The sequence below is a fragment of the Prionailurus viverrinus genome, chromosome B3, assembly GCF_022837055.1.
Source record: "Prionailurus viverrinus isolate Anna chromosome B3, UM_Priviv_1.0, whole genome shotgun sequence".
Lineage (NCBI taxonomy): Eukaryota > Metazoa > Chordata > Mammalia > Carnivora > Felidae > Prionailurus > Prionailurus viverrinus.
Window position 1 is genome coordinate 125,268,642 of NC_062566.1, and position 25,726 is coordinate 125,294,367.

Here is a 25,726-nt window from a genome sequence, read left to right on the forward strand (position 1 = left end):
TTGGTGGGGGGGGGGGGCTTTAAGCAACTTCTGAGAAGTCCCGTCTGCTCACAGAGGCAGCATGTTTCTTTATAGTTCATTCATTTCTACTTCTGCAGAAAGCTAAAGATATTGGTGAATCTACAGCAGACGTGTGGCTTAAAATTATATACGAATAGGATGTTACAGCCGAGCGGGATCTCAGAGATGATATACTCTGGTGGTGTTTTTTTGACACAAACAGAAGTGACTTATTTACAGCCACAAATATAATTTCTGCAGTTGGGACATAACCCTTTGATCTCCTCTGGTTTAGACTCACATTAGTAGCTTTGTATTGCTAGTATTTCACTGTAGTGGTTTCACTTGAAACTGTTACTCTCGTTACTTCGTATAGAACAATTTATATCCAACGATGAAAATAATGATTCCCATTTATTGAGTCCTTGGTCCATTCAGGCCACTTGCTCGGTAAAGACTTTGCATGGATCCCCTCATTTAATCTTGACACCCACGTTGTAAGGAATTTTTGGATTAGAGGAGTTAAATGGTTTGCTTCTCAGCTCTGAGCTCTGCTCATTAATGGCAGAGAAGGTGTCTGGAGACACAAGTCTGTCTGGCTGTATTTATTCATCTTTGAACTAAACATGTTTCCTAAATTAGTTAAATCATTCTGTTGGAATTCTAAATTTCCTTAGATTTTCAAGTGATTTTAGATGGCAGTGTATAAACGATACTTATCAGAAGCCAGGTACCAGAAGCAGATTCGGGAACCCGTCTTCTCTGTCACTCTCATCATCACACTATATTCATTCTATTTATTGTAAGGCTCTGCTTCTGATGGTAACATTCAGATACTCTGAGAAATTCTTTAAATCTCAAAGCTAATTTTCAGTTGGACCCAACAGGTGGCACTCCATCCCTGGGACTCATGGGATGTTCAAGCTGAAAGAGACCTGAGGCATTGTAAAAACCTTCTTCCTGTTATGGTTTTAATACTCAAGAAGAGAAATGAAATAACTTTCCTCAAGGCCACATATGTAGTTAGTAACAACACTGAGACAAAGAGCCAGGTCGCTACAGTCTATGGCTATACCTCTGTCTGCTATTCAGACAGGCTTTCTTGAAAACTAATGTTGAGGGGCGCCTAGGTGGCTCAGTAGGTTAAGTGTCTGACCTCAACAGAGGTCATGATCTCATGGTTCGTGAGTTCGAGCCCCGTGTTGGGGCTCCATGCTGACAGCTCACAGCCTGGAGCCTGTTTCAGATTCGGTGTCTTCCTCTCTTTCTGCCCATCCCCAGCTTGCACTCTGTCTCTATCACTCTCAAAAATAAATAAACATTAAAAAAATGGAAATAAAGAGTAGTGTCGACTAACAAATTTAATCATCTACAACATATTTTATACAGTTATGAATTAAGATGAAAGAAGGGAAATGATTTTTTGTTTGTTTTAAATTCAGATGGCAAATGCGACCAGATTTTGGCTGCATGAAACACTCTTGACTCAATAAGCTAAAAATATCTTCCAATGTCAGAGATGGCTATGTTCTGGCTGTTTCATCCCTAGAACATGCTCAAGAATCGTACTAATAAACAGCCTCAAGTTGCTGGCTACACTGGTACAACACGTTGCTATTCCTAATTTTTAAAGTAACTCTGTAAGGTAGGTATCACTATCCCTGTTTACTGGGAGAAAACCATGATTCACTGAAGTTAAATGATTGTCACCATGTCATATAGCTAGTCGTTAGAATATTCAGAACTTGAACACTGGTTTCTCTAGCTATGAAGTTTACACGTTTCCCTCTGTACCACATTGGCCTAACAAAATTGAAGCCAATTAACGTTGAAGAATTATCAAGCACATCTAACAATGCCACTCACAACAAAATCAATTCCTCCTTCCTAAATTGTGCCTTCGACACTCAGTTAACGCATTCATTCATCTATCCTTTCTTTATTTCATCGGTGAGTTAACACCTGCCTGTGTATTTTACAAGTGAGGAAACCAGGTCATGGCAAGATTAAGTCATTTCCCCAAGGTCACACAGCCAGAAAGTAGCAAATCTGGGATTTCAATTCAAGACCCAGATAAAAAGATAGGCTGTAACTGGCTATGAAAAAATTTAAGTGACAATATCGTCACAAGCAGTAGATACAGATTTTTGAGTGGCGTCACACAATGATACCCCCAGGAAACTCATGTAAGTAATTGAGAGCGGCTAGAAAGGAGATGCTGGGGACAAGGAGATGTGGGACAAAGTGTAGTTTTATTTAGCTCATTATGGGGGAAGCAGCCATCATATGAAGAAGCACTTATAAAGGAAGATCTGGCCTCACCAGTGCCTCATTTGGGTGGTAAGTTTGGAAGAAGGAGGACGAGTGGTGGCCACTACTGTGGAGTCACTGAGGGAATGTCACTGTCACCGGTTAAATTGGAGAAGTCAGAAGAAGAGCTTTGAGAGATCGGTTTGAAATTCTGGCTGGATGTATGGCTGTTAACGTCCATAGGTCTGGAAATCAGATCAGATGGATCAATGTTGGAACTGGGTTGAAGATTTGGAATCCAGCTTTATACTATTAAAGCAGGAGCACTTAATTGTGTGTTGAAGAGAAGGTGCATGAGGATTGAATTATAAGGATGGTCCACCTATTTAAATTTTTTTTAAATGTTTATTTATTTTTGACAGAGAGAGACAGAGCATGAGCGGGGGAGGGGCAGAGAGAGAGGGAGACACAGAATCGGAAACAGGCTCGAGCTGTCAGCACAGAGCCCGATGCAGGGCTCGAACCCAGGAACCGCGAGATCATGATCTGAGCCAAAGACCTGGCTCAACCGAGGGCCTGAGCCACCCAGGCGCCCCAAGGATGGTCCACATTTAGAGGCTGGGAATCAAACGGATGTGGTCAGAAAAGTAAGAGGAAGACTAACTAGCAGGATATCAGAGAAACTGATAGAAATGGAGAGTTTAGGGAAAGGAAACATGATCAGGAGTAGCAAGCCTCGTGGAGAAGTCAAGTAAAGGACAACTGAAGGAGAGCAGTAGATTTTATATTTGGAAATCGTACTGTGGACTTTAAGAAAAATGTTTATGTATTTATTTTGAGAGAGACAGAGAGCCGGGGAGGAGCAGAGAGAGAGGAGTGACAGAATCCCAAGCAGGCCCCACGCTGTCAGCACAGAGCCCGATGTCAGGCTCCATCCCATGATCCGGGAGATGGTGACCTGAGCTGAAACCAAGAGTCCAACGCTTAACTAACTGAGCCACCCAGGCACCCCCCCTAGTGTGGACTTTTTAGAGAGAAGTTTCAAGTCATATAAGCTGGATCATAAGGAACCAGAGGGTAGGATATAGAGATGACATGATTTATGTAAATGCAAAGAGAAAGGCAAAGCGAGAGCTTTGGGATTGAGTATTGGGAAAGAGGTTTTGAATAGTGAAGACCTGATCAGCTTTGTTAGCAGAGAAGATCTGGTTGGAGGTGAAACCTTCATCTTAACATCTAGCTGCATAGTATCATCCACTCCAGGTACTTAGTATATGTTTGTGGAATATTGTCACTTAGCTTTTTATAAAGCCAGAAAGATGGATAGTCCCCTCATTTTATTTATTAAGAACATGATGAAATCAAATGAACAAATGGAAGCCATGACCTCTAGTTGGCAGGAGGGAGCGGAGGAAGTTGGATGGAGAGCACAGGGTTAAGTTCAGAAAGACGAAGGTTCACTCATGGCCAGGCAGGGGCTACAGCTCCCGAAGGCAGTGAAGATGCAGATACAGAGACTGGTGCGCTGAAGGGAGCATAGGATGAGATTTAAAGGACGCAAAATGTGAAAGAGACCACCTGCAGAATGTACCCAGGGCAGGCAGTAAACTGGCAGTCCAAACCCATCAGGGGAAGGTTGAACTCACCATGGACCCACAGGCCATTGTCGAGCCATTTTGTCAGCATTGCTTACAAGCCCCTTTGAACTTTAAATGACACAGCGTGATCCTAATAAAGAGGTCCTGGAGCACAGCCAGGCTGCCAAGACGAAAATTATGCCCAACATCACCAATTCCCCCAGAGAGACTGCAGGCCCCTGGATAATAGAGGACAGCAGGCTGTCCTCGCAGCTGGTTAATGGCAAGCTGCAGTGGATGGGTGGCCTGGGGAGAAAAGCCCTAAAGATCTTTCCACCCCAAAGGAAACAGCATAGCGTTAGCATCAGAGCAATTGGGTTTCACCCCCAGCTCTGCTACCCACTACTTCGATAAGGGTGAACAGATCCCTGGAACTGCCTGAGCCTCAGTTTTGCCATTTATAAAATGGCCCAGTGACAAGACTTGCCTCATTAGACGTGGGACGATCAGATGACATGCATGGGAGAGTGCTTTGTAAATGGCAAATTCTATGCAAATATTATCTCTTTAATGGTTTTCATTATTGTTGGTAAAGCTGCAAAGATGTGGATGGCTAAGAAACAGTACTAGCAGAAAGATTACCCTGTATCTGAGTCCTATACCTGGAGTACAATACTCGGAAATGCACTTGTCCAGGAGTCCACCATGAAAGGTTCTGAATACCCTGTACAGGTGGTTGCTCCTAGAAGTCAAGTAGAAGACTTTGACAAATAATACTGCTTCTTGGTCTGTATGGAGGAAAGGCTCTTTTCAAAATAGATTCATGAGTTTCTTAACCATATCTAAAATTTACCATTAAATACGTATTCATAGTAAAGAGTAGAGAAGTGTATTTTGTGGGTATATATTTGCATATATATATATATATATATATACACACACACACACATATTCTGTAAATGCATGTAAAATTTTACATGCATGTTTACACAAAATTACATATACAGCCACTTTATTTTCTTTGCTCTAGCCTATAAAGCTGTCTTTTCAAATGATGATACATTTATTCCAGTTTCTCAAAGTAACCGTCTTGCTATAACAACCTTGCAGTGGTCCCTGTGCTCAGATTTAGAGTTACCACTGCAGAATCATTCCTGCTATGCTCTTGGCTCTTCTCTGGGCCCAGCTCCTCTACTGGAAGGCAACGTGACGCTTCCGATTTCATTAAAGCACCCTGTAGCTCAGAGAACAAATTGGAGAAATCAGGATTGATTACATTCTGTGCTCTCTTTGTCTTCATCAGGATCTGTTCAAAGCCAAGTTAGAGTTTTCAAAGTGAGCGTAGCTTAAGGGGGCTCTACATTCAGTACAGAAAACTGATTTGGTAAAAAAAAAAAAAAAAGCTCCAGTTATTATGAAAAGTGAAATGGGAAGAGTGAGTGTAATTTTGCTTTAAGAACCCTACCTTAACACCAATGCCTTCATTCACCCTGTGGGGGAATGGATCTGGCAACTTATTTATCAGGAAACGAGTTGCTACAATGTCATAAATGGATGGCATATCCTTTGATGTGTGAGAATTCTGCGTGGGGACCCTTCATTCCTGCTGAAAATGAAACTAATAACCATTTGGAAGATATATTGTAGAGAAAAATATGCCATAACCCCAGATGAGTGGTCATCTCTCTTCTTGGATTTATTTTGGGGAGTCAGGCAGGGGGGTCTTGAGGTGATTTTCTTCTTTACTACTGGATGAGGAGTTGGAAATGAAGTTAGTCTCAAACGCCACTTCCCTTCCAAGTCCTTCAGATATTCCCAAATATCCCCCCTCTTTCTTTTCAGCCTGGATATAATTTTGTTGATACCTCTATTTATGGCATTTATGACTTTCTGCCTTCAATTATTCATTTATCCATCTTCTTTGCCTTCTTTTCTCCTAAGTAACGTGCAGGCAAGGACTTGAGCTGATTTATTTCTGAATTCCCTGAAGGCACTCAGTACAGAGCTCTTCACTTAGCTCGCTCACTTGGTAGCTGCTGAAGCTATTCCAATGAGGTAAACCCCAGAGAACAGGAGATAGAGACCTCTTTGCTTGTGTCTGTAGGGAAGACGAAAGTTGAGGTTCTGGGCATCGATTATTAACAGAAAAAAAAAGGCTTCTGTCATTAATGCTTTCTAGAATAATCGCATTGACTGAATAACTGATAAGCTCAAAACCAGCATATGAAGAATGACCCTGTCTTATTGTTCATTGATGAGTGACTTCTGCTTGAGGACAAGATAAGGGCAGATAAATACCTTCTGATAGAAGATGAAGGGGTTCTCTCTTTATTTTTTCTTCTCTTTTCTTTTTGTCAGATCTTGGCAGGTAATTGAGACCTGGATTAAGAATGGAGAAAAGGTCAGAGATGAACATTGTACAGATTTCTGGGTAACGAAAAAAGTGACTCCACTGCTTTTGATGGGGACGTGTTGGCTGTGTTAAAATACACCGCTTTTGTTCACGCTCACATCATTGCTTTCTTTAATATTATTTCTGTGAACTCAGGAATTTCAACAGTTCTCTTACCTAAATTAATACTACCCAGTTTTACTGGATTTTAAAAACATTAATGGGGAGTTTTTGTTTTATCATTGTTAATTTGGGGGGATGACATGGGATGAAAAACTGTCACTTACCTTAACATTGGAAAGGAAGAAGTTCTGATAGAAGTGATTCCAGCTCCTTCTGTAAAGATATGTGTGACACCAGGCCTAGAAAAGTTAATTGGCATGCCCATATTTTTTTTTAATGTTTATTTATTTGTGTGTGAGAGAGAGAGCAGGGGAGGGGCAGAGACAGAGGAAAACACAGATTCCAAAGAAGGAGGCTCCAGGCTCTGAGCTGTCAGCACAGAGCCTGACGCGGGCCCGGACTCATGAACTGGGACATCATGACCTGAGCCTAAGTTGGATGCTTGATCGACGGAGCCAGCTAGGCGCCCAACTGACATGCCTGTATTAGCAGAACATTCGGGAGTAAAATCAGGATCTCAAAAATCTTACCCAAGTCTTCCTTCAGTTATACTTTATTTCACGTTTTCCACCCTGTTCCTCTGTGGCCTGGTAATCTTCTGTAATGTGAATATTTATTTACCCAGCTAAATTTTAAACTTTTCAAGGACTTGGGTCACATCTTTGACTTCTTTTCACCTTGCACAACCAAGCCTGCACTTTTGAACATTATTATTCACATGAGGTCACACTTCAAGGATTAATGATGGCTGTGGGCAGTATTTGTTTGTACAAATTGCTGTGGATGAAGAAATTGAGAGTTGGAAACCTCCACCAAAGGAAAAAAAAATCAGCAGCAAGGTAAATAAGCCTACGGATTGTCTTTAAAACCGAGGACCATTTCTTTTTTGTTCTTATTGTTTTTTTAAAGTGGACTAATGGCAGAGGAAATAAAAAGATGCAGATAAACTAAATCGTTCTAAACTGCTGCAGTTCAGCACACTGCTAGAGAAATACCTTCAAAGAGGGCTTAGAAAATGGGAAAGAAATTAGTCTTTCCTGCTGCCTGTGTGCGCAGAGGGGCGGCCCACGGGGATTAGGAAAGAAAATGGGAAGACCACAGTGGCCCTCCCAGCCTCATCTGGCTGTCAGGGCCCATTAGTGAAGACGGGACGCTTTGACACGGAGGGTTCAGAATCATCACAGGTCACAAAGACACCACTAAGAATTCATAACCCTTTTGGAGCCTAACTGCAGTGCACCTGATAAATAATTCAGGGAGTCAGAAGTGCCTGGGTGCGGAAGACTCTAAGTGTGCTTTTTCATCTTCTTTAATAACATCCAAGACTTTCCATCTATTTGATTAAATTTTCACTCCCTCTTTCTCTCATCTCCCTTCCTCCCTCCCTCCTCTTTCTTTCTTTCTCTCTCTCTCTCTTTCTTTCTTTCTTTCTTTCTTTCATTCTTCCTTTCACCTCCCTCCCTCCCTCCTTCTTTCCCTTTCTTCCTTCTTTTCTTTCATCCTTCCTTCCTTCCTTCCTTTCTCTCCCCCCCCATATCTCTCTCTCTCTCTCTCTCTCTCTCTCTTTTTATGTCAAGAAATGTCATTTAGGGAGCCTAGTGGTTTCTTTTCTCTTAGCTATAGGTGGAAATAGGGAGCATTATTTCTTTCGGTAATGGTAGCTGTCTCCGTTGGATGGTGCTCCTCAGTTTTGCTTAAGTTTTTGCCTCAGTAAAATAGGTTACGGGTTTCTAGGTATTAGGGCCGATAGAACTGCGAGACACATTTGAAAATGGACATAGTATACAAGTTGTCTCTATCAAGTACACTAGGGGAAGTTTAATTAAGTTTAATTAAGAAAGCATTAAAATATTTAATAATAACTTATAGACACACACACACACACACACACACACACACAAACATTTAAATGAACAATAATTTGCCAGTCTTTTCATGTAGGGCCCAGGGTTCCATCTGCTTATGGAACTTACTGGATTCCTGTTTTCTTCCCCAAATGCAGCAACTCTGATTTCCAGTTTGCTTTCTTATAGTGCACTTAAAACATTCAGGCACGAGGAGAGTAATCGGAGTGCAAAATCATCACAGAATTTTAAGATTCTGCTCTCTCCATATTTGTCTTCCCTAATGTGCCAGCAACTTTAACTGACTTGCTATTGAATTAAAAAAAAAAGCCTGTTTTCATATTCAACCATGTTTTCATATGAGTAACTCCCTTTTTGTACTTCTGTTTTATTGCTTTATAGAATCTTTATTCTCGTGTAACTACAGTACAAAAGCACCCGTAGCATAACATGGTTGGGAACTCTTGGTAGGCATAGAGCTCGAGAGTCAAGAGTGTGTGTATAGATGCTAGACGAACACTGAGCCGCCACTAACATCCCCTGTGCCACTGTCGCAGTCAGTGAGGGTACAAATCATCTTCGGGTATGTTGATAAAATCTCATATTGGTAAGGAACTTTCTGCTACACGTATCCCAGCTACTATATATCTAAGATGCGTAACACTCGGAAAATTAAACGTTTAACGTCTCAATACCTACATCGCTAGAATGGCAATATAATAATAATAGTTATCACATAGGGTTGCCGCGAGAATTAAATGAGTTGACGGATCTCACAGTATGCACTTCACAGTTTTACAAGGCTCTCAGCACATGCTAGCTATTATTATTCTTATTTCCATGCTTGGTATTCTTACTTCCAATCTATGGAAGTATTTCTCAAACTTTTTTTTTTATTGCCCTCCCCTGAAAAGTTGCCTAGATTTTTTCTTTTCCTGAAGACCCCCTTCCCCCCTGACATTTTAATACTGCAGACATTCAGTATGTCTGTTCGTGTAGTGTGGCCACTGGAAAGCCCATAAACTATCATAATATCTAAGGATTTCTTCTCCTTTTTTCTGAGAACCAGTGTGTACTTGCCTTGGGGATGCTGTCCCCCTTGTCAAGAACGCATGACCTATTGTGTTTCAGGTGATTGTACTCCCCCTCTACCCAAGGCAGTGGGGCGCTCTGTTAGAGTGGGCATGGCTCAGGACATGGCTGAGCAAGTTGACCTGAGAGTCATGCTCACTTCCCCGCTGGATGTTCCCCTCCCTGAGACAGACACTTAGATTTGGGAACTGTTGATACAGACAACCCTGTAAGGAATTGAAGCACATCAATGATTTTTAGAGTCTGAGAGAGCAATTATAGTTAGACAATATACTTTTCTTAATGACCTCTTAGTAGCTTTCATTTTTTTTATTAATGTATTATCATCAAAAGTATGAAGTTGTTATTCATTTGCCTGAAAAGTAGGGGGGTGGATGGATTCTTGAAACTGCTGGGGCTATGACCATGGCACTTGAGAAAAGGTTTTCAGCTCCAACAGTGAGAAATGCTTAAGGCCTAGAAGCTGAGATTAGGTTCAGAAGGAGGTCCAGAGTGGAGGTCCAGAAGGAAGACTTTCCAGTGGTACGCAAACTCAAATCGCTTTGCAGTCCTGCTCTGAAAGTGAGACGTAAGTGAGCTCTTTCTTTCTTTCTTTCTTTCTTCTTTCTTTCTTTTCTTTTTTAAACATTTATTTATTTTTGAAAGACAGAGAGAGACAGAGTGTGGGGGCGGGGTGCGGAGAGACAGAGAGGGAAACAAAGAATCCAAAGCAGGCTCCAGGCTCCAAGCTTTCATAACAGAGGCCGACTCAAGGCTCAAACTCACGGACCGCGAGATCATGACCTGAGCAGAAGTTGGACGCTTAACTGACTGAGCCACCCAGGCACCCCTAGTGAGCTGTTTCTTAATCACCTCAGTTTACAATAGACTCTGGCATATCTTTCTTTTCTGCTGTGTGGTGAACTACTGTTGTAAGGTATCTCTCTGTTAGTCTACTGGAGCTGCCATAACAAAGTTCCACACACTGGGTGGCTGAAACCATAGAAATTTCTTTTCTCACAATCCTGGAGGCTGGAGGTCTGAAATCAAGATGTCAGCAGGATTCTAAAGCCCCTCTCTTCAGCTTGTAGGTGGTCATTTTCTCTCTGTGTTCTCACATGGTTCTTCTGTGTGTATCTGTGTCCTGATCGCCTCTTCTTATAAGGACACCAGTCATAAGGGATTAGGGCCACGCTAATGACCTAATTTTAACGTAGGTATATCTTTGGAGTCTCTGTTTCCAGAGGTGGTCACATTCTGTGGTTCATGGGGCTATGACTTTAACACATGAGTTTTGTGGGACACAACTGAGTTCATGATAATCCACTACCTGTCGTATGTGGACATTCAGCAGTGAATTAATGAATGAACGGATGGATGAATGAATGAATGAGTTAATGAATGAATTTTTATTTTATTTTTGGCCATGTTTGAATTAGCAATTCTGTCTGTTCTTGTGAGTTATTAGTAAGTTTCTTAAAATGTTTATATTTTTATCTCTTCCACCCTGAAAGAGATAAAATTCCACGGCGGTGTTTCTGTTTTTTCAGTAGCTGTGCATAGTTGCTCTCTCCATGGTGACATTTCCTCTTGTCACCTGAAGGGCCACTGTCACCAGCAGCACTGCCCTAGACATTTGTGGGGCCCTGTGCAAGAGTTGGAGAGGGAGGCCCACCTCAGTTTTAATCCCTTGAAAGTTATAAATATTATTAACAAATTGTTTAAAAAGTGTATACAGTTCTCCTAGGTGACTGGTCTGTCTTTTAGAGTGGCCTGGAAGGCCAGCCAGGTTTGACTTTAGAATTCTCACACTCCACCACATTCTGCATGGAAAATGGAGGTGCAGAGAAAACTGGTAGCAACCCTTTTCTCTTCCCTCAGGGGCTGTATCCTGAGCCCCAAGGGGCCTTGGGCACACACACCAGCTCTGCATTTCCCCCACCAAGACAAATCGGCCTGGAGGTGCCATAACCCTGGGAAGACAGATGCAGCTGAGAAGCCCATCAAGGTTCTGGGAGAAGGTTTCTGCAACCTGGGTACTCAGAGCATAGCCTAGAAAGGGCTATATAGGCTCTGGATGGTCATGGCCTGTAGCCCTGTGCACACCGTGCCCCTAGTGGGAGGGTGCAGGGTGCACGTCTTGAGGGTGATGCTGTGGTCAGTGGTCAGTCTCAGTTCTTTGAGGAACTCGCCTTGGTTTTGAAATTATTGCCATGCTCTGACTTCCCTGAAGAGGGAGCAAGAGAGGGGACAAAACAGTCTGAGGAAACATTAAGGTCAGGGCTTAGCCACATCCAAAGGAGGCTAATGGAGGGGGGTTGTTGCACCTGAGAATCAATCCCTCCATTAAGTCCTGATCATAAATCTCCAGCTTCTGGCCTCACAAGTCCCACGAAAGACGGACTCATTCTTTGTAAAGAGATTTGGGTCTAGAAAGTGTGAGCAGATTTCCAGTGGAAGCTGACAATGCCTGGGTTCCTGCACCCTCACCCTGAGTGGGGTCCACCCTTGCCTGAGGGGAGCAAAGCAGCAACCCCAGCACCCCCTTCAGGTGAGACAGAACAGCCTCCATGGAATGATGCAGCCCCGCCTCACCCTGGACAGCACTGGCAACTTTTTTGTCACTAGGGTCACTAAAAGCCACTTTTTCAAATTATCTAGGGTTATTTGCCTGGCTGTGCTCCTAGCTTCAGAAAACCAAATAAATAAATAAATAAAAAGCCAGTGTTTTTCCTCACCACACAGAATAATTTATAGTAGGGACCAATTTACTTGCTAGGGAACAGCAGGTAGTCTGTGCCTTTCCCAGTGAAGGGGACATTATGCTAAGCAGGGTGGCTGGCTTCAGTGCTGAGGAGAGAAGGGGAGAGACCCTTCTAATTAATTATGTGGCTGTCTTTCCCCAGCATGGGTACCTCACTTTGTCTTTTAAGTTCTTGTTTAGTCAAAGCTGTATTTCTTTTATTTATTTATTATTTATACTTCATCTATTTCCAAAGAGAATTTGAGACAACTGAAAAATGGTGAAGGGGGGGTGGTGGATTTGTCCTGAAGCAGGGCATTTAAAGAGAAAATTCTGACAGAAGAAGTACGGAGCTTACTTTGCCTCACCGAGCCCCTCTTCTCCATCGCATTTTCTGTTCTACTTTATCCCTTCCCCCCAAACTTCTTTCAGCTTTTTGCTGTAGAGATTCAGGTTGTCTCTTTTGATCCTTACCTTCTCTCACTGTACCCTCTCTGTTTTAGTCTCTTTAATTGTAGGCTTCCCATTGCCCTGAGAATAAAATCCAAAAGGCTTGCTAAAGCCATGAGACTTTGTGTGACCAGGATCATCAGTGGCCCTCTGTTCACTCCACTCCTCACCAAATGCCAGCCACATTGGTCTTGTAGTTCTGGGAAGAGGTCAGGCTCTTCCTCCATTGATCTTTGCTCCTGCCCTTACTATGCCCAGAGTGTTGTTAGCCTCTCTCTTCTCATGGACTGTCCTCCATTTTCCCAGATGCCCCATTCATTACAACTCCTCATTCTTTGGGAATCCCATTCTGCAAAATGTCATCCATGACCTCCATATCTAAACCTACACCTATCACCCACACTGATATTCTCTGTCACCCTTCTTTCTTTCCTTCATGACATTGCTCACTATCTTAGCATTTATAGTCTCATGTTTATAGTATTTTTTTCTTTTCTTCTTCTTGACTGTATTTTTCATCTTTGTATCACAAAGATCCCACACTGTGCCAGGCACATAGTACGTAACCGCTCAACAATCGTTTGATGAATGAATGAGTGACAAACACTAGCTCTAGGAAAAGGTCAGATATCCTTTACTTGATTTAGAATGTTTGCCAAGAATGTTTGGATTTCTAGAGAGAGTAGATTCTAATCCAAAGGAATTGGTTTATAGTTACAAGATTTTAAGCATTAGGGACCTGGTGAGGAAAGGTTTTTGAGGAAACCACATCATGTTAAGTGGCTGCCCACTCAAAGTGTGTTTTTCTTTGACCTATTTCTTGAATGTTTTGTCTCAGAGAGCAGACCTGCCATTTAAGATGTAATACTTTAGAAGATAAGCCTTGTTAGAACAATCATAGTATTCCCAAGGGTCTGAGGGGGCATATTTTAGTCAAGAATGAGAGTGTAACTAAGGAAGCAATGAGTAATCTGATCTAATTCCATACATATGATGTGTTGAGACTCATCAGTCTCAATGTTTTAAATTTGCTTTATCATCCCAAACATCCTGTTACTCTCTAATACTTGAGTTTGTAATTTTACTTAGAAGTGAAGATTGGAACTCTTTCTTGTACAACTATCAAGTAACTGAGACAAAGATGAAAAAACAGCCCAAACTGTCTTCTCACGTGATGTGTGGGTTAGAGTTACTGGGACCATCGTTTAGCTGTGTTGCTTCCCTCTGGTGGCAGCTTTGTGTACATGGGCTTGGTGGGCAAGCACTGAGTCAGACTGTAGTTTGCTTTTCCTAAAGGAAGGAAGGAAGGAAGGAAGGAAGGAAGGAAGGAAGGGAGGAAGGAAGGAAAAGGAAAGGAAAGGAAAGGAAAGGAAAGGAAAGGAAAGGAAAGGAAAGGAAGAAATCATCATGTTCTCCTGGTGTCTGTGTGTGTGTGTGTGTGTGTGTGTGTGTGTGTTTGCGGTGGGGAAGGCACTGTTTTTAAACAGAATTAAGTGATTGAAAATGATTGACAGCATGTGATTAAGAAAAGACAAACTTTTCTGCACTTTGGATAAAGTTTGAAGTCTGCAGTGCTCACAAATGAAAGCAGTGCTCTGACTGTGTATAATAAACCTGTAAAAGATCTGCTCATATGTTTTAATTCCCCTTTGTTTGGAAAACATATCTTAAGATTCATTCAAATGAGAAAAGCTGCCAGTGTCGATTTTTTAAAGATAGCTTTTAAAATCTGCTGTGCATTTTTAATATTTTCCTTTGAATTATTCCTTTTCTGCAGTGTGAAACTCACACTGGACACAGTACCAATGGTTCTCATCTGGGGTTTAATTTTAAGTCTTGGAAATCACTTGATTTTATCCCATATCTGATCATGCTGCAGGGGTCGGGGAGGATGCCCTTGAGAAAAGGAGACGGTCAAGGAAAGGAAATAATCATTCTTCTTTTGTTGCTTTTCCCCTCTCATCGCTCAAATCGAGAAATACCCCCCTGAACATAGCCTGACACTTCAGCGTGACAGGTGTTCTGAAGATGAGAAGGTGCAACGTAAAAACTATTTATTCAGTGAGGAAGTTTTGCACCATTTACATTCAGAGCCATCCCTATGATACCGAAATAGGCTTGTGCAATGAATTTTTCATTTTTTAAACTCAAAACCAGATAACTCACCTGCAAATACACACTATGTAATTTCATTTCATGTGCCTAATCAATATCACTGACGGAAATCTGTATTCTCCTTGTGAAGGAGACAAGGTTTTCTGTTTCATTATGCATATTACATATGTGGTGCAATATTTCGGTGGGAAAATGGGTCATGTTTACATTTTTGGATTCAGTTTATTTTTTTCATGAGCTTTTTTATAGCTCTCAAAGTTCCCGGCCTATTTTGTATGGATTGTAACTATGAGGAATGGTAAAGGGGTAAGCAATTAAAGCACAGTTGAACTGTCACACTGAAATTTGTGTAAACATTTATAAGCTGTTGGCATTATTTGAGCACAAACATGTATTTTTTTATTTTATTTTATTTTATTTATTTATTTTTTTTTGCAGTAGACCATAAGGACTTCCCTGAATTCGGGTCAGAATCATAGAACTTGAAGTATTAGGTATCTAAGGTAATCATCATGCCTTTCATCAAACCAAGTTTGTAATAATGGGCCAGACTGACCCCATTTCAGTTGATAAGAGCACAGAATTTGATATTATGTTACAAAACAAGTATAGTGCTATGATAATTACAGTTACTTTCTAGTTGCATGATTTATGCCTTTTATTAAGGTCGTCTAGTTTCTTCGTATTTGAAGACTATTCATCTGTCTCTCTGTCCCTCAATCTCTCTGGGTAGGTTAGTATTACTTAAAAACTTTGAAGCCGTTTCTGAAATACTATCTTGGCGATTTCTTATGAGACCTCAGCCTGAAGATGTCAACGAGGTTTTACAGCCTGCCTCTTCAAACAAAGTGATCATCTGAAGGTCGTTCTTTGATTCATCATTTATTCTATAGACCCTTCTTGAATATCTGCCATGTGCTGTTGTAGGTCCTGGGGAAACAAGAGTAAACAAAAGATGTCTGAACTCTGCCTGTGTGAAGCTTACAGGGAGGCAAGGCATGGGTTGCTTCTAGCAAGGCTTTGCAACTCATGACTGAGTTCAAACTCTGTCCTTGTCTTCTATCTGCTGATGGGTCTTGGAGAAGCTCCATAACTTGGAGCCCTGTTCCCTCTGTGGGAGTAGTAACAGTACCAAAGTATTGCTTTATTATGAGTCAGGGAATGTAAGTTTCTTAAAAAGTCTGAAATTGCAAATGCTAAGTTAGAAATGCTCTTAAAACACTTAATAGGTAAATCGGGTGGGTGTTTGCTTGTACAGGTCAGGAGCTAAGAAGACAGAAGGTTTTAGACTAGTCTTTTCGATTTACAACCCCAGGGCTGATTGTTGACATCAGTGAGACACGCTTGTGTGAAGGTAGGAGCAGGAAACAGTGTGGAATGTGAAGATGGGTAGGAGGTGAGAAAACAGAGATATCAATTATGGGCTATTCTTTCTAGAGGTTTGGATCAAAGTCAGGAGAGAAATAGGGCAACAGCTGGAGGGAGGATTTGGAGTCAAAGGGATGTTTTTGGTGGAAAATATCAGAAATATGATTGACAGCAGATCCAGTCTGAGACAGAGAGGTTGCATACACAGGGAAGGAGCACATAGAGTTACATTCTAGAGAAGCCTGCAGGGCAAGGGCTCCACAGGAGAGACAGAGTCGTCAACCACTAAGGAAAAGAAAGTGGGTGCAGACACAGATCAGCTCAGATGTTTGGCAACAGAAAGACATGGGAGATCCTGTCTGATGTCTTCTGCTCATCTTCAGATGAAAGTCAGGTTGTCTACTGAAAGGGAGAGAAGTTAGGGAATCTAAAGGAGAGGTGAAGACTGAAGACTTCTTTGAGAAGAATGAGAGACAAGTTTTCCAGAAAAGTTTAACAGTGTTCCTCGATTTGGTGCAGTCTCACTGTAGGCTGGTGATTTCTTATTTAAGGTAGACCTCATCTGTGCTATTAGGTGACTTTCTCTGGCGAGAACCTGAAACTCGGGCAGGCACAGGGGAGATTGGGCTTGTGATTGGGTGGCTTTGTTTGCTTGATTGGTGCAATGAAAGAACAGAGGGAAAGAGAACTCTGGGTGTTGGCAGAAAGATTTTTGAAGTGCAGATTGTACACCCTAAGCCAATAAGGAGGAGAATATAGTGGGAAGAGCACAAATTTTTTTCTGTTCTTCTCTTTCTTTCTTTCTTTCTTTCTTTCTTTATCACAGAAACTGAGCTGGGATTCTATGGCTAGGATTTGCTACTATTTGAACTTGAGTAAGCCACAGATTTCTCCAACCTTGTTTCCTCATTTGTAAATTCAGGATAATTATGACTTATTTCTCACCGCTCTGTATTTCACACTACTAGCAGTGGTTAACACTCAGTGGGTATTTGAATAGTTAGCTGAATTTAAACTCAAGTTGGAAATGCACCAAAGCCTAAGACTACATAAAGTGATTATAGTTATTTGCTTATTTCTTCTGTTGAATTACCAAGGACTGTATAAAAACAAGCTCAAATCTCTTGTTCTATCCCAACATAGCTTGCCTCTCAAAAAAAAAAGGGGGGGGGAGGGGAGGAGGGAAGAAAAGAAGATGACTTCTCATTTCCTCCCCCTCCCCCCACTCCAGATGAATGCTGGCAGAGTGCCTTTGGGGATATGACTGGCTGGAAGACAGCTTGGAAAGGGACATAAGTATTCAGAGTGAGCCCTGCATGTTTGGATCATAGGGCAGAAGATACAAGAAATATTTCAAACTTTATTTTTTTAATATATTTTAAGTGTTTATTTATATCTGAGAGAGAGAAATAGAGAGATAGTGCATGAGCAGGGGAGGGGCAGAGAGAGACAGCGACGGAATCTGAAACAGGCTTCAGGCTCTGAGCTGTCAGCGCAGAGCCCAACACAGGGCTCGAACTCATGAGTCCAAGTTGGATGCTTAACCAACTGAGCCACCCAGGTGCCCCAGAAAACTTTCAGAATTTCTGGAGTCAGGTGTTCCAATGGGATTGCTTAGGAACAATCTGTTGCAGGAAAAACAAAAAACAAAAAACAAAAAATGCTGATCTAGCAAGATCTTTCGTAAAATTACTCTATGTTAGATTACTGATCTCACTTTCTACAGATTTTTTCCCTTAGAATTGAAGGAATTCTTGACACGTATCATCCCGAGTGATTAGTATACATAAGGTGGCCATGTGTTGGGTAGTTAGGGACTAGCTTTATTCCTTCAACAGCTTTTCCCACTGTGGCCCCACATGAAGACCTTTTGAGCTCAAGCTGTAGAATGTGGTGACAGCCAACTTGAGATTCTTTGAGATAAAGTAGGCACGGAAGCTTTGCTGTCTGTTTTGCTACCATCCTATCAGTAGTCATCAAGTCCTTTAGACACCTCCAGTCCTTGGCAACTTGATGCTGCTCATCAGCTGAGCTGCAGCTTGGTTTCCTACTCCTGGAGTCCTGGAGTCACATGGGGAGAACAGACACTGCGTTCCCTGGCATAATTACTCTGTATTTATGCACCAGTCCAGCTTAGAGGTTTCACTCACTTCAGATGCCAGGCTACTGATAGCTTTGTATTTTTAAGCAGTGGGAGAGGCTTTAGTTTTTGCACGTTGGCTTTAATACCATCGTAACTAACACCAGTCATCAAATCATACCAGTATCTAGTATTTTCTTATGGAAATTTTATAATACCATCCTCTGTTCATACCATCAATATGGCTTCAACCAAATGACTTCATCTCTGTAGACTTCATTTGAGGTTCATATACATATCTCCTAAGGGTTGTTGTGGGATTACATGAAATGAAACATATTAAAATGCTTTTGGAATTGTAAAGAGCTTCATGCAAAGAGTTATTTGATCTGACATAAACTGATACTCAAACACGGGCTCTGTCATAGATATATTTCTAGTAACTAGTTCTCTGCCTGGCAGGGAGTGAGGCGCTCCCCACGTGTTTGCTGGGCTGTACTTGGTGCTGATCAGACCACAATGAGTCTTGTCTTCCTTTATGGGCAGCACATACCAAGAAATGGAGGCATCAGCATTGCTAAGATTGTGAAGCAAATGAAAGAAATGAAACATTGACATAGGAAAGATCTGAGAGACCCAGTAAATGTCTCCGCATATTTGCAGTATTGATACATGGGAAGATGTATGTGTGTATCTCCAAAGGAAAGAACTATGATCAATGAATGAAAAAGGAAAGTGAAATGTCATGGATTCCAAAGAACCAACTCTTTACTCAATTAGGGACAGAAATTCCCAGTTCAGGAGGCTGTGTGTTATGGTTGCTGTTTTCATGTTATTTTATTTTCTTAAGTTTATTTATTTTTGAGAGAGAGGGTGCAGGAGAGGGGCAGAGAGTAGGGGGAGAAAGAATCCCAGGCAGGTTCTGCACCATCAGCATGGAGCCCAACGTGGGACTTAAACCCATGAACTGTGAGGTCATGACCCAAGCCAAAACCAAGAGTCTGACACTTAACTGAATGAGCCACCCCGGCACCTCTATTGCTGTTTTTTAAAGCTAAAAATGGGAATAGCCAAAGCATAATGAGTGTGTGTTTATATTAGATATTAGATAACACTTGAAATGATTTACAGCTCTACAAAAAGTATGAGAGAGTAAAACTGCCATTTTCTCCATTTGACAAGTGAGTTAACTGGGGCCAAGGGAGGTGAAATGTTGTGCCTGAGTTAGCACAGCTGGCAAGGAAGAAAGCTATCCAGGTCACATATCCCCAGAGCCCAACACAGTTCGTTGAGTGCCTACTTGGGACTCTTAGTTGCTTTATATTCATTATCTCTAGTCTTCCCGACAACATTGTGAGCATGGCTTAATATCCTCTCTTGAGATGTACAGAGTGAGATTGAGAGAGTTCAAGTCAGGTCTCCATCATCATGCTTTTGAAGTGTGGCTGAGCTGAGGTCAAAGCCAAATTCTGACTTATCCCAAACCCTTTGTTCTTGTCATGCCACCACACCTACAGTTCCACCTCTTACAAGCCAATTTGATCCAAAAAAGAGAAAAATCAGTTGTCTCCATGCCTTGAAAACAATTCCCAGTAGTGGTATCTGGGTGGTTGAACTCAAAAGTAAATGATCATCAGATCCACCTGGGGAATATTGACAAAAGACAATGAACATCCTTCTTTGAAGGCCTATTAAACCCCACATCTGCAGGGTGGTACCGGGAAACCCTCTTTTTTCATCATCTTCCCGTAGTGTTTTTGATGGGAAAATCTGGAGCAAATGATGGGGAAAATCCATGTCAGAGATAAAAACATGAAACCAGCTATTTTCTAGGCCTGAAACATGAGGTACTCAGTATATATTTGTTTGACCAAATGAGTGGATGTATGAATGAATGAACACCTCTTTTGGAAATGGATTGAAAAATATATAGATGTGGGTTTTAGAGGGCTCCATCCTTTATGGACCCTACTTCTATCTTTATTGGTACTGTCTCAATAAAATTCTTCTCTATTAGTGTCTGTTCACCACTGAGTTTAAAAACCATGAAGGCTAGGGGCACCTGGGTGGCTCAGTCAGTTGAGCGTCTGACTTCAGCTCAGGTCATGATCTCATGGCTCATGAGTTGGGACCCACGTCAGGCTTTGTGTTGACAGCTCGGAGCCTGGAGTTGCTTTGGATTCTGTGTCTCCCTCTCTCTGCCCCTTCCCCACTCACACTCTGTCTCTGTCTCTGTCTCTGTCTCTCTCTCTCTCTCTCTCTCTCAAAAATAACCATTAAAACAAAAACCAAACAAACAAGCAGACAAAAAAACATGGAGGCCAGTCTTGCATCCAGACATGCAGATTTTAATGGACCCAAGGAATGGTCAGCGGAAGCTCCCCAGTGGATGAGGAACAGAGAATGGCAGTAATGAATTTGCCCTCAAAGTTTATGTATTTGGGTTTTTAACATTGGTTGTGTGTTCTCAACTTATTATTTGAACCAACTGCATTGGAAACCACATGGGGACAACTCTTCAGATGCATTAGAGAATTTTATGCTTGCTGGGAGAATAGCTCTTTTTTTTTGGAGGGGGGTCTCCAATTTTAATGTTTTCAATCCTAGACTGACTGGAGCCAGGAAATTGTCTACTGTTTACCTAAAGTGTTTCCTTTCTTTCCTTCCTTCTCTCTTCTCCTCTGTCTCTCCCTCTTCCTTTCTTTCTTTCTCTTTGTTTTAGCAAAGAAAAATATTTGTCTATTGAGAATCTTCAAGGAGCTTGGTTGAGGATCAGTGAAGGAGATGGAAAAATTGTTTCAAGTTAGGGGTGGCTATTGTTTTATTTTCCCCCAAATTCCTCTGCTAATCCCCACATCTTGCCCAGCTAACTATAGCATTCTCCTGACTGTTGTGAGAGCAGTATTTATAACCTATCTTCAGGAATGTGGAAATGTGCACAAGATCTATAAATGGCTTTAGTGTTTCCAGATTGTAACAGAGACATTTGTAGTATAGTTAGGCCTATCGATTCTGCACCTGTGTGTCTGATTTCAAGCACGAATTGCCTAATTCCAGAAGTGCTAAGTCCCCGGTACCCCGGGAAATTTTGCAGAGAATCTCTCTTCAGGTCAGCTTTCTCATTCACACCAGTTCCTTTACTGCACTGTCTTGTCACAATCCAGCCAATGCTGAGACCATTAAGATTTTATTAGGTTTGTCCTGGTGTCACTATATTATGCAATCGGCAGTGCCTATTGACAACTCTTATTTTCTGTACTATGATTTTTATAGTCTGAGTTTATTAAGCGCTCCTGGAATACAGGCTCCTGGAATTAATTAAAAAAAATCTTCCTAGGCAGCACTGGGAGAGAAACACTTTGCTGAAAGCTTTAACATGATTTATGTGCTTTGAGTCTCAGTTCCTATGAAAAGAGTTGAATTAAGGTAAAGTAGCCTAGAATAACTGCTGCTCTTACTGTCAGCTTTACCAGACTGGCAGGGCCAGGGTCTTGATGTCTCCAAAGAGCATTTGTTGCGTGTTGATTTACACTCAGTCTTTTGAAACTGTGTTTGCTACTTTCAGTGAAAATTCTTCTTTTTCCTTAGCACCTTCCACTAAACCGTTCTTCATAATCGCTAGTTTCCTGGAAAGGAAGCATACTCAGTGCGTTATTCAAATAAATAGGAAAGGGGGAAAACATTGCCCCCAGTATTTGAAACGCCTCTTGTAAAAGCAAAACCTTTTATTCCTAATATTTAGAGACTTATAGATGGAATAGGCTAAAGACCTGGAAACATGGGCTTGTTTCTTACCTTCCGGAAACTGGACTATCTCAGGGAGAAGTAGGCAGAGTTGGGGAAGGTGCGTTGCCATCCAAGTTTTGTTCCTTCTCTTAGCTGGGCTGAGTTTTACCTCTTGATCTACCTTACAACCTGCTTGGTTCCTTGTGCAGCACTTTTTGAATCTCTTCCCTTTCTTGTAACTTTTAATCCTTCAGATCATTACATAGACAGTCTTTGTCCTGCAACGTTTTTCCTGATACCCCAAGGACTAGGTGAGAGCTCCTTACACAGTACCCTAAGTTTAGAACTCCTTATACAGTACTGTAATTCCCTGCTTGTTCATTTCTCTCCCCTGACTTAATCAAGCTCATGAAGTCAAAACCCACATCACTTCCGCCTAAGAGTGTATCTTCATTCTAATGCCCAGGCCAATAAATATTGGTTGAATAAATGAATGAAAACCATGCTGCATTTTCATGTTTTTTTTTTTTTTTTGGTGTCCATGGCAAGAAGAATTTTTAGGTTCTGTTTATTAGAAACCTATGTTTGACTTCTTCTATAAAATTAGAATAATAATGCTAACCTTCTAAGGTACTTGTAAGATGGTGTAGGTCAGTGATTCTCAATTGGGGGTGATTTAGTCACCCCAGGAGACATATATTTGACAAGGCCTGGAGACATTTTTGGATGTTCACGGAAGCTCCACCACAGAATCATCTGGCCCAAAATATCAGTAGTGCTGAGGTTGAGAAATCCTGTAGTATACAAAAATGCATCGAACTTGAAAGGTTCAAAGCGATTTTATTTTGCTCTACACGTTGGAGTTCACCTCTTTGGACAACCTAAATATTAATAATTACACAGAGAATAATAGTTTATATTTATTATGTTCTTGTGGGCATCAGGCAACATAAAAGCTTTTCACAAATACTATCCTATTTAATTCTCTCAAGAATACTATGAGATAAGAACTATTATTACTGTCATTTTTCAGGCGAGGAAAGGAAGGCATAGAGTTTAAGATCCTGCAGCTACTCTGTATCAGAGGTGGGATGAAAAGTCAGGGGCTATGCTTTTGACCATTATACTGTACTGCCTTCTCTATGGATGGAGTCTCCAGCTTAAGGTCTAAAAGGATTTCTGCCCTCAGTATTCGGTAGGAATTCACACTGAAAATATGGAGGAAATTTTAGCCTATTTAATGAAAAAAAAATGTCATCATTGCCTACATGTTTGTAATTTTACACTTGCACTAATTTGAACAAAGATACAGTATACTGGCTGACATAATATAGGCTGTCGTTGATCCAAGGATTACAACAAATCTATTTGATGTAATTTTGTGGGATTCCGAAGAAGCTCAAAGAAAACCCTGAGAGTTTGTTTTCATTTAGAATTGAACTTGTCATAGCTGATCAACACATGGTGATCTCGATGGGACTTTTCTCCTCTTAAGGTGGATAAGCAGTGACAGTTTGCCCCATGTAATCCTATTAGGAGATTTCTTCAGGACCACATCCTCTTCTTACGTAATTATAAAAGAACCACTCCTAAGGAGAGTTCAGAGGCCAGAGAGCAAAGCCTGGGGCAAAGGATTGGCTGATGGGGCTTTTACTGTTCTTACGGAAGACACAGTTCAGGCAAGTGGAAAATCTACAATTTGAAAGCATGATAGTGTCCCGGTCTGTACTGAGTACTTTGCTAAGCTCCCAGTGATTATTAACTTTGAGGCTGTTAGCTGAGGAACTTTCCAAATAAATTCTGTCATCCTCAAGTATTGGCTAATTGTTTCCAGGGCCTTAAAACTTAAACTGTAAACTCAGTTAAGAAACATCTATTCTCTTTATTTAGGAACTTAGAACCCTGGGGTAGCTGGTTTTCTATCTTAGGAAATTATTGTGTGCTACTATCACATGTTGAAGATACTTGTGGAATGCTAAAAGATGTGTTAGGTTCTATCCTTTGGTCTCACTTTCTTGCCTCCTGTGAAGATCAGATGCTAATAACACCAAACAAATATTTCTTCTTAAATAAATCTTGTTTTGTAAAAGTGGGCTCCCCTGATCACAAGTAACTTTGCAAGCTCCTACAGGGCATTAGTGCCTGTCATGCAGACATGCATTTTCAAGGGTCTGTTGGGGCCAAGTAACACATATGGTATAACCATTGCACTACTCCACCTCCAAGATGTCATTTATACATAAGATGTCATTTGAGACTGTCTCCGGGGGACAAAAGTGATGAGTATGCCTTATGCTTTCACTCTTCTTGAAGAGTCATTGGGCATCTTCTTCCATTTATTTTATATTTAATAAATTAAAATATTCAAATGATTAAATGTTACTGTGTTTAGGGCAATGCCTCTCAAATTTTAACGTGCACACCCAGGTTCTTGCTAACGTGCAGATTCTGCCTTTCAAACAATTTCCCAGCTCAAGCTCATGCTCCTGGACCAAGATCACACTTGAATAGCTAGCTATTAGGAGGCATTGAGATGGCTTAAAAATTTGAAATCTGTGGGGCGCCTGGGTGGCGCAGTTGGTTAAGTGTGCGACTTCAGCCAGGTCACGATCTCGGGGTCCGTGAGTTCGAGCCCGCGTCAGGCTCTGGGCTGGTGGCTCAGAGCCTGGAGCCTGTTTCCGATTCTGTGTCTCCCTCTCTCTCTGCCCCTCCCCCGTTCATGCTCTCTCTCTGTCCCAAAAATAAATAAACGTTGAAAAAAAAATTAAAAAAAAAATTTGAAATCTGAGCTTAAGGATGATGTCAGGCTGATGGCATTAAACTAATTTTCCCTATACTATCCTTGGCTGTATTATAAATTATTCTTTAAGTTATATAGGGAGATTTTTGCTGGGTTGGAGGGATGGCTCCTGTCTAGTGGCAAAACATATATTTATTTGTACGTTTTAACAAAGTCAATAATGTTTGATTTTTAATAAAGTATCATATCTCAATCTGTTTTGGCGTGGAGAAAACTCCCTGTATCTCCCCTTCCCTTTTTAAGGTTTTTGAACAACAAAACATGAATTTTACTGTTTCAGGTCATCAGTGGCATTTTTTTAGGTGGTTCACAATTTTTTTTTAAGTTGTAGAACAAATTTACAATATCCTTGACAGTTAAACAGCATTTGCGGTGTTTTTTTTTTTCTTTTTTAATTATGTTTCTAAAGATAGCTAAGGGAACAATTTCAAAGAGTTCCTCTGTGCTTCCAGATATGAGTTGTTTCAATTTCTGTCTTTTGGTGAGAATGAAGAAACTCATAGCTTGCCATGTCCTGTCATGTTGGCTTATTTTGTAAGGAAATAAAATCTGGCACCTTTCAATTATCTGCTTTACCTCTCTGATCTAAAAACAGATGGAACACATGGTAGAGCAGGGAGGCATGATTACTATCTGTGTATTGCCTTGACTTCCCCAACTGGGTCTTCTATCGTTTCAAAGTGTGCTAAAGGTCTTTCTTTAAAGCAGGAAAAAAGGGGTGCCCGGGTGGCTAAATTGATTAAGCATCTAACTCCTGATGTCAGCTCAGGTCTTCATCTCAGAGTCATGAGTTCAAGCCCGGTACTGCTCTCCACTCTGGACGTGGAACCTACAAAAAAAAAAAAAAAAAAAAAAAAGGTAGAAATAAACACAGATGGGAGGAAGGGGGTGGTGTTGAAAAATACCTTATTCCCAATCATGAGTGTGACAACTCTCAAATCTGTACCTGGAGGTCCCGAAAGAGGGAATAAATACACATGAATCATGAACTGGAGTTTGGTCCTTCTCCTTAGTACCTTGAGGGTAAGCTGTTTTGATGGAAGACAAAGGTGAGGAGAGACGAAAAATGGGGAAGAAAAAAAATCTCTCTGCCTTCACGCGTGCTTCTGTGCATTGTGTTTATTCCTCTTCCTTACGGCATTAGATCAAAAGGACACATCTTTTTAAATGACCTCAGCAGTGCCTAT

At 41.2% G+C, this 25,726-nt stretch overlaps 1 protein-coding gene across 2 annotated transcripts in view; it reads left to right on the forward strand.

Annotated features, from left to right (window-relative positions):
* The window catches only part of FLRT2 (fibronectin leucine rich transmembrane protein 2), a 107,024-nt gene that overhangs the window by 67,353 nt on the left and 13,945 nt on the right, over window positions 1-25,726 (forward strand). The gene's annotated exons all lie outside the window — the stretch shown is intronic.